Genomic DNA, 15590 nt, shown 5'->3' with positions numbered 1-15590 from the left:
GTAGAAGATGGTTCTAAGATGAAGAGAAATGAAAATTAGGGCATAAAAGCTCCCAAGAACAATGCTGTAAAAATATCTAACAAAAGTACAAAAGTGGAAAAATGAGGTAAAACTAAGGTAAGGTGCTCAAAAGTGGCACCTGCTACTTATAGACCACTGCTGGGCTGTCATGCTCGCTAGGCGAGCAGAATGGCTCGCCTAGCGAGGGTCTAAAATGGGCACATAAGGCACCTGCGCCCAGAGAAACAGGGTCTGCTGAACTGTCATGTTCGCCTAGCGAACATACCTTCGCCTAGCAAAGGACACGCTTCAACCTTCGCCCCAGCGAGGTTGAGAGGTTTTGCTACTGGAATGCTCGCTGGGGACTCGCTAGAGCTTCGCCTAGCGAGTGAGTGCTGGCTGCGCTTTTCACCAAAACAGAACGAACTCGCTACCACCTTCGCCTTCAGCTCGCCTGGCGAATTAATTTGACAATTTACTAGAGCTTTTCGCCTGGAGCTCGCCTAGCGAAGCAGTGCTTCGCCACAGCCTCGCCTAGCGAGCAGGCTGATGAAATGCTTGTATTCTTTGGTTCCTTTGCCAATTTTCTTGTGTCTTTATTTTCAATTAGTTCATGCCTTTTTCCTGCACAATAACACACAAATCAAAGGCACCAAGCTTGTTTATCAATGTAATGCATTCCATGTAAAACAAATGTGGTTTTGACAATTTTAGCAAGGAAAAAGAGTGAAAGATGCACACATATGATAGCTCAAATAAGCACTTTTGGGCATCTAACACTCACTCAAAACCTTCATTCGTAGCAGCTAGCACTGAGATTGAAGGAATCAGTCCGTGTGGACTGAGTAGAGGCGTTGTCACCATTCAACGTTCGTGATCACTCCGTAGATCTGCATCAAAGGTTTTAATCGCCACAAGAGGTAACGATTCTATCACTGATCGTGCCCATTCGTAAGGATCACTAAAGGAGAAATTTTTAAATTCCGCTGCGTTTTGGATCGCTCTTCTCCTTTAGTGGTATCAGAGCCACTTAAGAAACCATGCATCTGAAAGTTATTTATTTTCTGTATTTTCTGTATTAATACGATTAAAAGACAGAATGAATCAAAGAATAAACGAGTAATTAAATTTGGCATCATGTGTGTACGACTTGGATGATTGATGTTGACTATATTTCGGAATCCGTCGTTAGTATGGTGAAGCAGCGATACATCGATCGTCCATAGGTTACACAATTAAGATCGATCAAGTTATATATACGATATAAGTAATCCTGATGCAAAATACGATATATATGATATACAGTTTCTGTTTCGTTCATTCAAACACTTAATGGTTATTTTCCTTTGAGCGATCAATGGTCATTTGCTTCTTGATCTGACATTAGTATGGTGAAGCAATAACGTGTTGATCAATCATACTGAATTAACAATCGAGGTGTGTTTGACGGTCTGAAATTGGTGCATTAGGGTTAATGGCGGCACAAGAGTTGTGTTGTCAAAGAGTTATGCGATTAGGGTTGTGATTGCGCAATAGTTGTGCTTTAAAGTATCAAGTGTTGATGCAAAAAACGACGTCGATTTCAAATGAGTTGTTCATTAAAATTTTGCGTCGGGGCGCTGCCCCTAACAACCCCCCGCAAGGGGGCGATGCCCCCTTAACCCCCGTCCGCTGAACGGGCAGCGGACCCCCGGCTAACTCTGCGTAGTGTGATCGGTCGCTGAAATTTAATTTGGTTTTAATTAATTAATAGAATTTAAATTAATAATAATAATGTGTTTATTATGTGGTGATCGATTATGGCCTTAGTTTTCCTTTATTTTGTTTTGGGATTTTAAAATACGACCTGCGTGTCGTGCCTCTCTTTTAATCTCTTAATGTGACTTCTTTTCTCATCTCACTCCCTCGTACGTAAAACGAGTTTCTTTCATGTAATGTAATGTTATGAAGAAAGAGATGAATACAATATCAAAGGAGGACAACCTTGAAGATCTTGCTTGGAGAAGCTTAGATCGTTATTAGGTTAGCTTAGGTTCTCTCATTGGCTTGGGAGAATAATTGTGCTAGGGGCCATAACTGTTTCATTATGTATGTTGATGCATGTGAATGTATGTTGATGCATGTGAATGTATGTTGATGCATGTGAGAGATGATTTATATAATAAATAAGCCGGTGAGATCAAAATAATTGCAAATTCTCTAAAATTAAATATTAAGTTTATGCTTTCCAAGTTTTAGCACTCATCAAGACTAGTATCGAATAATGTAGGTTTCGCTTACACGAGGTGCATATTCTATATTAGTAAGGTGCGATGGGATAATTGTAATATTCAATTGCTAAAACAATGGGTCAAACTTAACTAAACAAATTATAATAAGATTATATATGTTTAGAAGCAAGAGTTGGAAATGATCCATGTGATGGATTGGAATAAGGAGTTATTCACCCAACTAAAATATTCGAGAGTTGTATTAGATACAATTGGAAGGAGTTACTACCTAAATAACCTATTTTTGTGTAATCCGCTTACGCGGACTTAAAACAAAGTGAAATATGGATCTCGACTCACTAGAAAATCTTCCAACGGGATTTTCCGAATCAAATGGTGAGGGTCATTTGTTTTGAGTAAAATAGTGGGAGCATATTTAATTAAAGGCCTAATTAAATATGTTATTGATACTTATATTTTCATTATTTTCATGTAGATTACCATGACAACAAACACCTCTAACAACATTTTGCGATCAATCCTTGACAAGGAAAAATTGTCTGGGACAAATTTTCTGAATTGGCACCGAAATCTTAGGATTGTCCTCAAACATGATAGAAAGCTGTATGTCTTGGAGAAACCTGTTCCTGAAGAGGAACCTCCTAGTTCTGCACCTAAGGTAGAAAAAGATGCTTATAAGAAGCATTTAGATGATGCCAATGAAACTGCTTGCCTCATGCTAGCTACCATGAACTCGGAATTGCAAAAGCAACATGAGAACATGGCAGCGTTCGATATGATCGAACACCTGAAGATGCTCTATCAAGAGCAAGCAAGGCATGAAAGGCTTGAGGTTTCAAAAGCCCTTTTTCAAGGCAAGTTAGATGAGGGAGCCTCTGTAGGTTCCCATGTGCTCAAGATGATTGGATATGTGGAGAACCTTGAGAGGTTGGGTTTTCCCCTCAGAAAGGAACTTGCGACTGGTTTGATCTTACAATCGTTGCCAGCTAGATTCATTCAATTTGTCCTTAATTTCAATATGAATGATATGGACAAATCTCTTCCTGAACTGCTAGCCATGTTAAGAACTGTTGAGCAGAATCTGAAGTCAAAAGGGAAGTCCATTCTGATGATCGGAAATGGAAAGAGACAGAACAAAAGACCCACCAAGAAGGGTGATAAAGGGAAAGGCAAGGAAGTTTCCAAACCCAAACCCACTGCTCCTACTTTGAAGCCTAGTGGAGGCATAGCAAAGGAAGGCACATGATTCCATTGCGGTAAGACCGAACACTGGAAGAGAAACTGCCCAAAGTACCTGGAAGATAAGGAGAATGGAGTAGAGACTTCAACTTCAGGTATTTTTGTTATTGAAATTAATTTATCTACTTCTGTATCATGGGTATTAGATATTGGACGCGTTGCTCACATTTGTACTAATGTGCAGGGGCTAAAAAGGAGTAGAGATTTGGCAAAAGGTGAAGTTGACCTACAAGTTGGCAATGGAGCAAAGGTTGCTGCTTTAGCCGTAGGAACTTATGTATTGACTTTACCTAGTGGTTTAATAATTCAGTTAGAGAACTGTTATTATGTACCTGCAATTAGCAGGAATATTATTTCCGTTTCTTAATTAGACAAGTTTGGTTTTCCATTTATAATAAAGAACAATTGGTGCTCCATTTATTTGAATGATATATTCTATGCTACTGCACAAATGAACAATGGACTATATGTCCTTGATCTTGAAATGCTTATTTATAACATTAATACTAAAATGATGAAACCTAATGAGTTATATCCAACTTACCTTTGGCATTGTCGATTACATAAATGAGAAACGCATTTCCAAACTCCATAAGGATGGACTCTTGGACTCTTTTGATTATGAATCATATGAGACATGCAGATCTTGTTTAATTGGAAAGATGACAAAGTCTCCATTCACAGGAAAAGGTGAAAGAGCTAATGATCTTTTGGCCCTCATACATACTGATGTATGTGGACCACTGAATATACCAGCCAGAGGAGGTTTTCAGTACTTCATCACATTTACTGATGATTTCAGTAGATATGGTTATGTGTATTTAAGGAAACACAAATCAGAGTCCTTTGAAAAGTTCAAGGAATTCAAGAATGAAGTACAAAACCAACTAGGTAAGAATATTAAAACTCTTAGATCAGATCGAGGTGGTGAGTATTTAAGCCTAGAGTTTGATGACCATTTGAAAGAGTGTGAGATCCTATCCCAACTTACTCCTCCTGGAACACCCCAATGGAACGGTGTATCTGAGAGAAGAAATTGAACCTTGTTAGACATGGTCTGATCCATGATGAGTCATGCCGATCTTCCAAACTCCTTTTGGGGACATGTGTAGCACATCAAATTTGCACCTCCCATTTGTACATTCATTTCATTTTTAGGTCATTAATATTGCATTCACATTGCATAGTCCATTACATCTCATCAGTCAAGACTGGTCAGGAGATTCAACTGTGCAAGAGAGCAAGAGCATTTTCCATGAGATGAAAGCCCTATGGTGGTTCCAATGAGCTCATGTGAATCAAGGATCATTTTGAAGCAAGTTGGCCAAGTGTTGAAGGCTTAAATTCATCAGTGCATGTCCAAGTCATCTGAGGCCCATAAAAGTCAACTACAAAGTCAACTGTGGATTTGAAGGTGGGAAGTGATTAGAGATACTTCATTCATGTTCAAACAAGTCTCATTTGACATTTCAAACACTCACATTGAAGAATTTGAAGTCAAGTCAAGAATTTCCCAAAATAGAAAGTGACCCATAATTTGAAATTTCCAAAAATGGAAAGGTTTTGGACCAACTTCAACTCATTTTTACATCAACAAGAAAGCTTCAAATGAAATTTTGTCCAACATGAAAGTTTAATATCTTTCTCTCCCATTTCCAAAAAGTCTAAGATCATGGATTTATGATGTGTGGTTGAGGAGATATGATCAAATCATGACAAAGTGTGGTTAAAAATTCAAATTGCCATAACTTTTGAACCAAGACTCCAAATGGAGTGCCTCTTTTTGCATTCTTCTCCTCATGAATCATACTTTCCACATCATTCATTACCTTGCATGGTAGAAGCTTACACCATCATGTGCTCACATGTATGCATTTTGGAAGGATTTTGGATATTTTGATTTGTGTGAATCATGCAAGCCTAATTCCAATCTCATGCTGATTATTTTGTGATTTTAAGTGGATTTGGGCTTCAGCATGGCACTGTTCACGTGCCCTTTTGCCATGCTAGGTGTACTTAGCAATTTTTGCAACTCACCTTATGTTTTGCTAATGACCATTAACCAATGCTTAGAATTAATCTCAGATTAATTAACAGAGGGTATAAAGGCTTAATTGTAACTGCATTGGTCATTACACAAGCTTTTCAGATCTAGAAAATTTGCATTTCCAAAAACTCTCTCAAAAAAGAACTCCAAATTTCTTCACATACACATCATTTTTCGTGGCAAATTGTTGATCCTGGTGAAGTCTAGGGTAAGAACCAACCATTGCTTTGCTCAAATCGTGCCAGAACCATACACACACTAAGCTTGAAGGTGATAATGGAAATTCAAAGTTGAGCTGGATTCAAGAGGAATTAAGCATCCATACACACACAAAGCTTCATACCAAAGTTGATAGAGTGGAAGTGGACATTGCTGAGCTTTGAACCTGCTGTTTTAACCAACTGTTCTTCAAGAAGGTACCTAAGTTGCTTTAAATTCATTTGAACTTGCTTGGCATTGCTTGTGGTTTGCATACCACTGAGGTATAATTCCTTGATCTTCATGTAGTCTGGAAGACCTACTGTTATTGGTAGGCACCTGTCTGAAGCCCTCCTTAAGAGGAAATGCTTGTGGATGTTTAATTTTGTGCCAAGCAGGTAAAGTCCTCTTAAGAGGCAATTGGCAGATAAAAGGGATGTGCAATCCATCCCCTGCTATTCAGTTGTGTCATTCACTTTGCTCACACACCATGTGTTGATGCATTGTGAATAAGAACCCAAGATCTTGTTGTGTCAGTCATCTATGGAGAAGAGTTCCTACATTCTGAACTCCCACACTTTCTATTTTGAGTCAAGCTCTCCCAGGCCAGGGATAAGAGCTGTGAGGTCTTACCCTCACTTCCTATTTCATCTGCTTCACCCTAACTCTCAATGTTAGGGTTAAGAGCTAAAAACACCCCATTCCAGTTGGCTTGTTTCTGCAGTCTAACCTTGTATGAGCCCAATTGTTTGCATATAGTGTGTGTGCTTGCTTTATTGTGCTTGTTTGTTTGGTTGTGCTGCTTAGGATAGCTTGCTTCCTGTGCAAGTTAGGATAGAAACCTCAACATAGGGATCGTATGCACGACAACTTCTAGGCTCGAGTCGTAGTCTCCCTAGTAGCTTGTTATCTCCCTTTGTCTCTGGTTAGGTTAGAAGTTCTTTCCCTGTTAAGGGGAACTATGTCGCCCTGATCCTCATACCAGATGAGGTACGTAGGCAGGAGATGAGCTGATCTCTCCGGGCGCCCTTTTGTCTTTTTCAACCCTTTGTGTGTGTTTGGAGTCTGACGTAAGTCCAGCGATTGGCAGTTGGTTTCCTGTGTGTGTTTGTTGGTTTGGAGTCTGACGTAAGTCCAACGATTGGCAGTTGGTTTCCTGTGTGTGTTTGTTGGTTCGGAGTCTGATGTAAGTCCAGCGATTGGCATTCGGTTTCCATGTTTGCCTGTTTGTGTGGAGTCTGACGTAAGTCCTGCGATTGGCAGTCGGTTTCCTGTGTGGGTTTTGTTTGGCGTGCGTTAGCCGAGCTACGAGTGCTCTGATTCTTCTCTGGTCAGAGAAGATACGTATGTATAGGATGCGACATCCTAGCGAGCACGTTTCCCCTGTCCCGAACTACATCGACTCTGATGTCTGTGCTTGACAGACCACGTAGGCCCAGGATGCGATATCCTGCCGAGTCCCGTTTCTTCCGTCTTTCTGTGTTTGTTTCCAGCGTGTGTGCAGTTTGTGAGCAGTCTTTAGCAACCTTTCTTCTATTCTTTTGAGCGTGGATCCCGTCGAGTACGACGGATGCGTAGGGGTGCTAATACCTTCCCTTCGCATAACCGACTCCCGATCCCATCTTTCTCTGGTCGTGAGACCATGTCTTTTCCAAGTTTACTTCGAGCGTTTCCTTTCCCTCCTTTGGGATAAATAACGCACGGTGGCGGCTCTGTTGTTTCGTTTTCCCGCCGGTTTTTCGCGTAATACGGCAGCTGGCGACTCTGCTAGGGACTAAGAGAAGTTGACCTCTTGCTGGTCCATCTTCCCTAGGCGAGTCAGTCCTAGCGCTCTGTAGGATAGGGTTTGGTTGCTTTTACTGCTTTATTTATTGCATTTATGATTATGATGTGATCGTTTATGTTTACATTTATGTTTGCATTTATGTTTGCATGCATCATATTTTCATTGTGCTGGCTGTGTGTTTGTCTCTCTGTGGGGTGAGAGTTACAAGAGGTAAAAGGCCCAATACCCAGGCTATGAGTGAACTCTAGGATACCTAGGAATAGAGTGATTCATGGGAAGCGGGTGGTATTGCGCCACTTAGTGGAACATGATATCACGAGCAGTTCAGATCCTGATGGGGTATTATCGGTGCATACATCGGGTGTGTACATGATGATATTCTATGAAAGGGTTGTTTATCCTGCGTTTCTCTCGACCTTACCTCGGCCTAGATGACACCCGTGAGTGGGGAGGCATTTGAATCATTACAGGTACCGTTGGTGACTTGTTGGTGATTTGTTGGTGACTCTTGGGTCCTGTTGGTGACTTGGTTCTTGTTATATGGGTCTCAGATGACTTTGGGGTTCCAGATGACTTTGTGGTTCCGAACTCAAGCCGAAGCTTTGAACCTGTGCTCCGTGATACGCAGCCAGCCAGTCCTTGCATCATTTGCATCATAGCATGTTTATTTTCAAAAAAATAATGCAATAAAAAAAGAAGAAGCTAATCTCCTCATGCATATCATTTCTCAGGTTCATTCAGGAGTCTATTCACTGTGAGAGATGGCATCCGTTCCAGGGTCGAAGAGGAAGACTTGCACCTACAGTTTTCACCGTGAGCCATTGACACCGTTGATAGAGTTGAGCAATCTTGTGACCGGCGGTAATCAGAAGGTGTTTGTTGACCAGTATGGGGACATTCTGACACTGTTGAAGATGGTGGTAGATCCAGTACTGTTGCAGACTCTCCTACAGTTTTATGATCCAGAGCTCCGTTGCTTCACTTTCCAGGATTATCAGTTAGAGCCCACTCTTGAAGAGTATTCCATTCTGATGAATGTCCCGATCAAGTACCAGGTGCCTTTCTTGGATGTTCCAAAGGAGGAGGATTTCAGGGTTGTTGCCAGATCTCTTTATTTGAGTATCAAAGAAGTGAGTGACAATTGGAAGTCGAGTGGTGATGTTGTGGGTTTGCCTTTGAAGTACCTGGTGAGGATGGCTAAAGAGGAAGCAAAGAAGGGAAATTGGGAAGCTTTCAACGCTCAGTTAGCCATTTTGATCTATGGGATTGTGTTGTTCCCGAGTATGCCTAATTTTGAGGATTTTGCTGCTATTACTATCTTCATCAGAGGAAACCCGGTTCCTACCCTGTTAGCTGACACTTACTATGCTATCCATAGCAGGCATGGTAAGGGTGGAGCTATCAGGTGTTGTCTCCCATTGCTACTTAGATGGTTCTTGTCCTTTCTACCAACCAGTGGACCTTTTGTGGATGCTCAGAACACTCATAAGTGGACTCAGAGGATTATGTCTCTCACTTCCTATGATATCAGGTGGAAATCTTACAGGTTGAATATGCGTAATGTCATCATGAGTTGTGGAGAATTTCGTAATGTGCCACTTGTAGGGACTAAGGGTTGCATCAATTACAACCCGGTTCTTTCTCTTCGGCACTTGGGGTTTGTTATGAATGGAAGACCACTAGATGCTGAGATAGCAGAGAGTGTGTATTTTGAGAAGCGGATTGACCCTGCTAGATTGGAGCAAATGGGAAGGGCTTGGAAGACCATTGGTGTCAAGGATGGAGTTGTGCTAGGGAAGAAGTTTGCCATTGCTATGCCTGCCTACATTGAGTGGGTCAAGAAGAGAGTTGAGACTTTGTTGTTACCCTATGATAGAATGGAACCATTGCAGGAGCAACCGCCTTTGATCCTTGCTGAGAGTGTACCTGCTGAGCACTACAAGCAAGCCTTGATGGAGAATCGTCGGTTGAAAGAGAAGGAACAAGATACCCAGATGGAACTTTACAAAGCCAAAGCTGATAAGTTGAATTTGGCTCACAAGCTCAAAGGAGTGCAAGGTGAAGATGCTAGCAGATTGAGAAGCAAGAAGAGGTCCTATGAGGAGGTAGAAGCCATGCTGGATGGAGAACACCGTGAGCGCTTGAGGTTGCAAAGAGCGGAAGCCAATTATCAGAAGAAGATAAGAGACCTGGAAAAGCAGCTTAGGGACAAAGACATCCAGTTAAAGAAGGAGGTAGACTTGAGACATGCATCAGAGAGCCAGCTTAGAGGAGAAGTTGTGGAGCTCAGGAGACAACTGAAGGAGAAGCTCACTCCCCTGCCTGAGTGTTCAGAATGTGATCTGTTGATAGACCAGTGCCAATACCTGAAGACTCTCATTCCTGGAGGACATCTTTCCTAGCTTGTATCTGTTGTTTATTTTGAGAATCACCTCCAGGGTTGTTGGATGGGATTTCTTGTACACTTATCATTTGGATCTTTGCTTGAATATTGTTGTATGATCCTTGTGCTCACATCTATAGATGAGGTTGTTGATGTTTCACCCTTTGTTCATTATCCTGTGTAGGTTGTTTCTTTGGTGTTCTTGTTACAGGTTGCCATTTCTTGAAAGTGAATTAGGCTTTTGAATGCCTGAGAAATGAACATATCATGTGCATCATTAGCATCATACACATATCATTCTTGCATTACAGGTGTTCTTGAACGCGACTTCTCATTCTGGTTCCTGTTTCAGGCAGGATTGCTGATCAACGTCCGCACCGCTACTCTACGAGATTGAATCAACAGAGGAATATGGATCAAGTGCAAGCTGAGTTAGCAGAGATGAGGGCTAACATGGCCCAGTTCATGCATATGATGCAAGGGGTTGTGCAAGGTCAAGAAGAACTTTGAGCCCTAGTCCAGAGACAAGAAGCTGCAATTCCACCGGTCAACCATGCTTTGCCAGAGGGAGGCCCAGTCAATGACCCTGCTACTGCTGCTGTTCCCATCAACAACTATGCCGTGGGTGATGAGTTGAGGGGTATCAGAATCAACAGACAACCTATTGCTCCAGAGACAGTTAATGCCAGGGTGACTTGTGCTCCAGTCCGTAATCCTGCTCCATTGGTTGATAGGCAGGAAGATATGTTTACTCTCCTCAGTGAGGATGATGAAGTTTTGGGAAGAACTGACGAGAGGGATAAGAGGGTTGATTCCCTAGCTGAGAAGATCAGAGCCATGGAGTGTCAGAACTCTTTGAGGTTTGATGTTACAAATATGGGTTTGGTGGAAGGACTGAGGATTCCCTATAAGTTCAAAGCACCTTCTTTTGATAAATACAATGGCACTTCTTGTCCTCGCACCCATGTGCAGGCCTATTTCAGAAAGATCTCTGCCTACACAGATGATGAGAAGATGTGGATGTACTTTTTCCAGGACAGCTTATCTGGAGCTTCCTTGGATTGGTACATGGAGCTGAAAAGAGAATCCATCAGAAGTTGGAGAGATCTGGGTGAAGCCTTTCTGAGGCAATACAAGCACAATATGGACATGGCTCCGAGCCGAACTCAGTTACAGAGCTTATGTCAAAAATCAGGAGAAAGTTTCAAAGAGTATGCCCAGAGATGGCGGGAATTAGCTGCAAGGGTGCAACCTCCGATGCTGGAGAAGGAGTTGACCGATATGTTTATTGGGACTTTGCAAGGAGTATTTATGGACCGGATGGGAAGTTGCCCGTTTGGTAGCTTTTCTGATGTGGTAATTTGTGGAGAAAGGACAGAGAGTCTTATTAAAGCTGGAAAGATTCAGGATGCTGGTTCTTCATCTTCAAAGAAGCCGTTTTCTGGGGCACCCCGCAGAAGGGAGGGAGAGGCCAATGCTGTGCAACACAGAAGAAATATGAATAGCGGACATTACCGTCAGGATGCTGCTGTGACCATCCCAGCACCTCAACCACGACAACAGCAACAACAAAGAGCACCACCACCACAACAACAACAACAGCAACGCCAGTTTCAGCCGAGACAAAGGATGCCGGATCGTCGATTCGACCCATTACCTATGACATATGCTGAGTTGCTTCCAGAATTGCTCAGGTTGGGATTTGTTGAGTTACGCACTATGGGTCCGGTGACGAAGATACCTGCTGGGTATGATGCCAACGTTCGTTGTGACTTCCATTCTGGTGCACCATATTGAGAACTGTCGGGCTTTTCATCATAAGGTCCAGGACTTGATTGAGGCCAAAACAATCAATTTTTCTCCTGTGCCTAATGTTGTGAACAATCCTATGCCTCATCATGGTGCGCATAGGGTGAACAATGTGGAAGGTGAGGAGGCCTTAGACTTGGTAGTCAATGTTGATGATGTTCAGACCTCGCTGTTGGTTGTGAAAGAGCGTCTGCTAGATGGAGGAATATTCCCGGGCTGTGATCAGGGCTGTTCAGACTGTGAAGATTCAGCGAAGGGTTGTATACAGTTGAAGAATGGTATCCAGGGTTTGATGGATGAGGGTTGTTTGCAGTTTGCTAGGGCCGTGAAGGATCGTGGAGTGGTGTCAACTGTCACCATTTATTTCAAACCGTCCGAGGGACGTGGCCAGAGAACTGTCAATGCACCTGCAACCGTTAGTGCTCCTGCTACCATTTCTGCTCCAGTAACTGTCAGTGCTCCCACTACTATTGTTGCTTCGGGTTGAAGGGCTGTTGAGAGTAGTAGGGCTGTGCCGTGGAAGTATGATAATGCCTACCGCAGCAACTGAAGGGCAGAAAGTCAGATCAGACCGGTGAATCAGGATCCAGTGACTATTGGTTTGCCGATTAGAGCTCCTGTGACTGTGGGTCCGGTTGTGGACAATGTAGGGGGACCAGGAGGTTTCACAAGAAGCGGTCGTCTGTTTGCACCGCAGCCTTTGAGAGACAACAATGCTGAGGCTCTTGCCAAAGCAAAGGGGAAACAAGCTGTGGTTGAAGAAGAACCTGTACAGAAGGAGGCGCTTGAGGGCTCATTTGAGAAAGACGTGGAGGAGTTTATGAAGATTATTAAGAAGAGTGACTACAAGATTGTAGATCAGCTGAATCAAACTCCGTCCAAAATCTCTATTCTGTCCCTGTTGTTGTGCTCTGAGGCACACCGTAACGCCTTGCTGAAGATGTTGAATCTGGCTTACGTGCCTCAAAAGATCTCTGTCAATCAGTTGGAGGGTGTTATTGCTAATGTGAGCACGAGGCATGGCTTGGGGTTCACAAACCTGGATTTGACACCGGAAGGTCGCAACCATAACAAGGCCCTGCATATCACCATGGAGTGCAAAGGCGCAGTATTGTCACATGTGTTGATGGATACTGGCTCGTCTTTGAATGTGTTGCCTAAGAAGACTTTGAGCAAGATAGATGTCGAAGGGGTTGTCCTCACTCCTAGCGATCTTATTGTTCGTGCTTTTGATGGATCCAAACGGTCCGTTTTTGGTGAAGTCACATTGCCTGTGAAGAAGACATTCTGGTGAGTCATTTATCCTCTTTCAAATATGTGGAGGTGGATGACGAGATCCATGAAACTCTATGCCAAGCGTTTGAGACCGTTGCTCTTGAGAAGGTGGCTTTCGCTGAGCAGAAGAAGCCAAGTGCCTCAATTGCATCCTACAAGCAGGCTGTGGAGGTTGTCAACTCGAGCAATGCAGAAGGCTGGGGCAAGATGGTTGACCTGCTCGTTAAAGAAGACAAGTTCGGTATTGGTTATCAACCTCTGCAGGCGGAGCAGGGTGTTCAAGATCAGAAAGGGCTGAGTCCCTTCACCAGCGCTGGGCTGATGAATCATGGTGACGTCTTTGCAGCCAGTAGTGAAGACGGGGACAGTGATTGTGATTTGAACAACTGGGTTCGACCGTGCGCTCCAGGGGAGTCAATCAACAATTGGACAGCTGAAGAAGTGGTCCAAGTTACTCTTCAAACAGAGTAATTTTCTTTTGTTTTTCATTTTGCACAAAACCCTACATTCTGCCCAAGGCGTAGTGGTTCATTGTAGGGCCTCATCATGTTTTTCAATAATATCATTAATAAAGGACGTTTTGCAAACAATTTTGTGCTCACTGTCTTTCCATTTTTGTTTTTCATTTTTCAAAACAATAAAAATGGCAATGTTTTTGTTTTTGTGACTTTTTTTGAACTCTTTTTTCTAAAATAAAGCATTAAACATGCATAATGGATCTTACGGACTCCACTATAAACAGTTCTGTTATGGCTCAGTATGATTTCAATGATCCCATCTACCAAGCCGAAGAGGAGAGTGAGGAAGATTGTGAACTCCCCAAAGAACTGGTCAGATTATTGAAGCAGGAGGAAAGGGTCATCCAACCTCATCAGGAGGAGTTGGAGATTATTAACCTGGGTACTGAGGACGCCAGAAGAGAGATCAAGATCGGGGCTGCTTTGAAGGAAGATGTCAAGAGAGGGCTGATTGAGATGTTGAGAGAATATGTGGAGATATTCGCCTGGTCGTATCAAGATATGCCTGGGTTGGATACAGACATTGTGGTGCATAGGCTACCTCTCAGAGAAGATTGTCCTTCAGTCAAGCAGAAGATGCGCAGAACTAGTCCTGATATGGCTGTCAAGATCAAGGAAGAGGTTCAGAAGCAGTTGGATGCGGGTTTTCTGTCAGTTACTACTTATCCCCCGTGGGTGGCCAACATCGTTCCCGTGCCGAAGAAGGACGACAAAGTCAGGATGTGTGTCGATTATCGGGATTTAAACAGAGCAAGTCCGAAAGATGACTTCCCATTACCTCACATTGATGTATTGGTTGATAATACTGCTCAATCTTTGGTTTTCTCTTTCATGGACGGTTTCTCTGGCTATAATCAGATTAAGATGGCGCTAGAAGACATGGAAAAGACGACATTCATTACACCTTGGGGCACGTTCTGCTATAAGGTGATGCCATTTGGGCTGAAGAATGCCGGTGCTACCTATCAGAGGGCTATGACGACTCTCTTTCATGACATGATGCACAAAGAGATTGAAGTGTACGTGGATGATATGATTGTGAAGTCGCAGACAGAAGAGGAGCACCTGGTAAATTTGCAGAAGTTGTTTGAAAGGCTGAGAAAGTTCAAACTGAGGCTGAACCCAAACAAGTGTACGTTTGGTGTGAGATCCGGTAAGCTGTTGGGTTTCATTGTCAGTGAGAAAGGGATTGAGGTTGATCCAGCAAAAGTCAAAGCTATACAAGAAATGCCTGAACCGAAAACAGAAAAGCAGGTTCGTGGGTTTTTAGGGAGATTGAACTACATAGCACGGTTTGTATCTCACCTAACTGCCACGTGTGAACCGATATTCAAATTGCTAAGGAAGAATCAAGCAATCAGGTGGAATGATGACTGTCAGAAAGCTTTTGATAAGATAAAAGAGTATTTACAGAAACCTCCAATCCTTATCCCTCCAGTTCCTGGGAGACCTCTGATAATGTACCTGTCAGTGACTGAGAACTCGATGGGGTGTGTATTGGGACAACATGACGAGTCTGGTCGAAAAGAGCATGCCATATACTACCTTAGCAAAAAGTTTACCAACTGTGAAATAAAATATTCACAACTTGAGAAAACTTGCTATGCTTTGGCCTGGGCTGCTCGCCGACTGAGACAGTATATGTTGAACCATACTACCTTATTGATTTCTAAGATGGATCCAGTGAAATACATCTTTGAGAAACCGGCTCTCACCGGGCGTGTTGCCCGTTGGCAGATGATTTTAACAGAATATGATATTCAGTACACGTCGCAGAAGGCCATCAAAGGTAGTATTCTGTCAGACTACCTTGCCGAGCAACCGATCGATGATTATCAGCCGATGATGTTTGAATTCCCTGATGAAGACATCATGTATCTTAAGATGAAAGATTGTGAAGAGCCTCTTGTCGAGGAAGGACCGGATCCTGATGACAAGTGGACATTGATGTTTGATGGGGCTGTGAATATGAATGGCAACGACGTTGGGGCAGTACTGATCAATCCTAAAGGGGCTCATATACCTTTTGCGGCCAGATTGACTTTTGATGTGACCAACAACGAAGCTGAGTATGAGGCTTGTATCATGGGGATAGAAGAAGCCA

The sequence above is a fragment of the Lathyrus oleraceus genome, chromosome 5, assembly GCF_024323335.1.
Source record: "Lathyrus oleraceus cultivar Zhongwan6 chromosome 5, CAAS_Psat_ZW6_1.0, whole genome shotgun sequence".
In the NCBI taxonomy this organism is placed as follows: domain Eukaryota; kingdom Viridiplantae; phylum Streptophyta; class Magnoliopsida; order Fabales; family Fabaceae; genus Lathyrus; species Lathyrus oleraceus.
Note: the sequence above shows the minus strand (reverse complement) of the source record.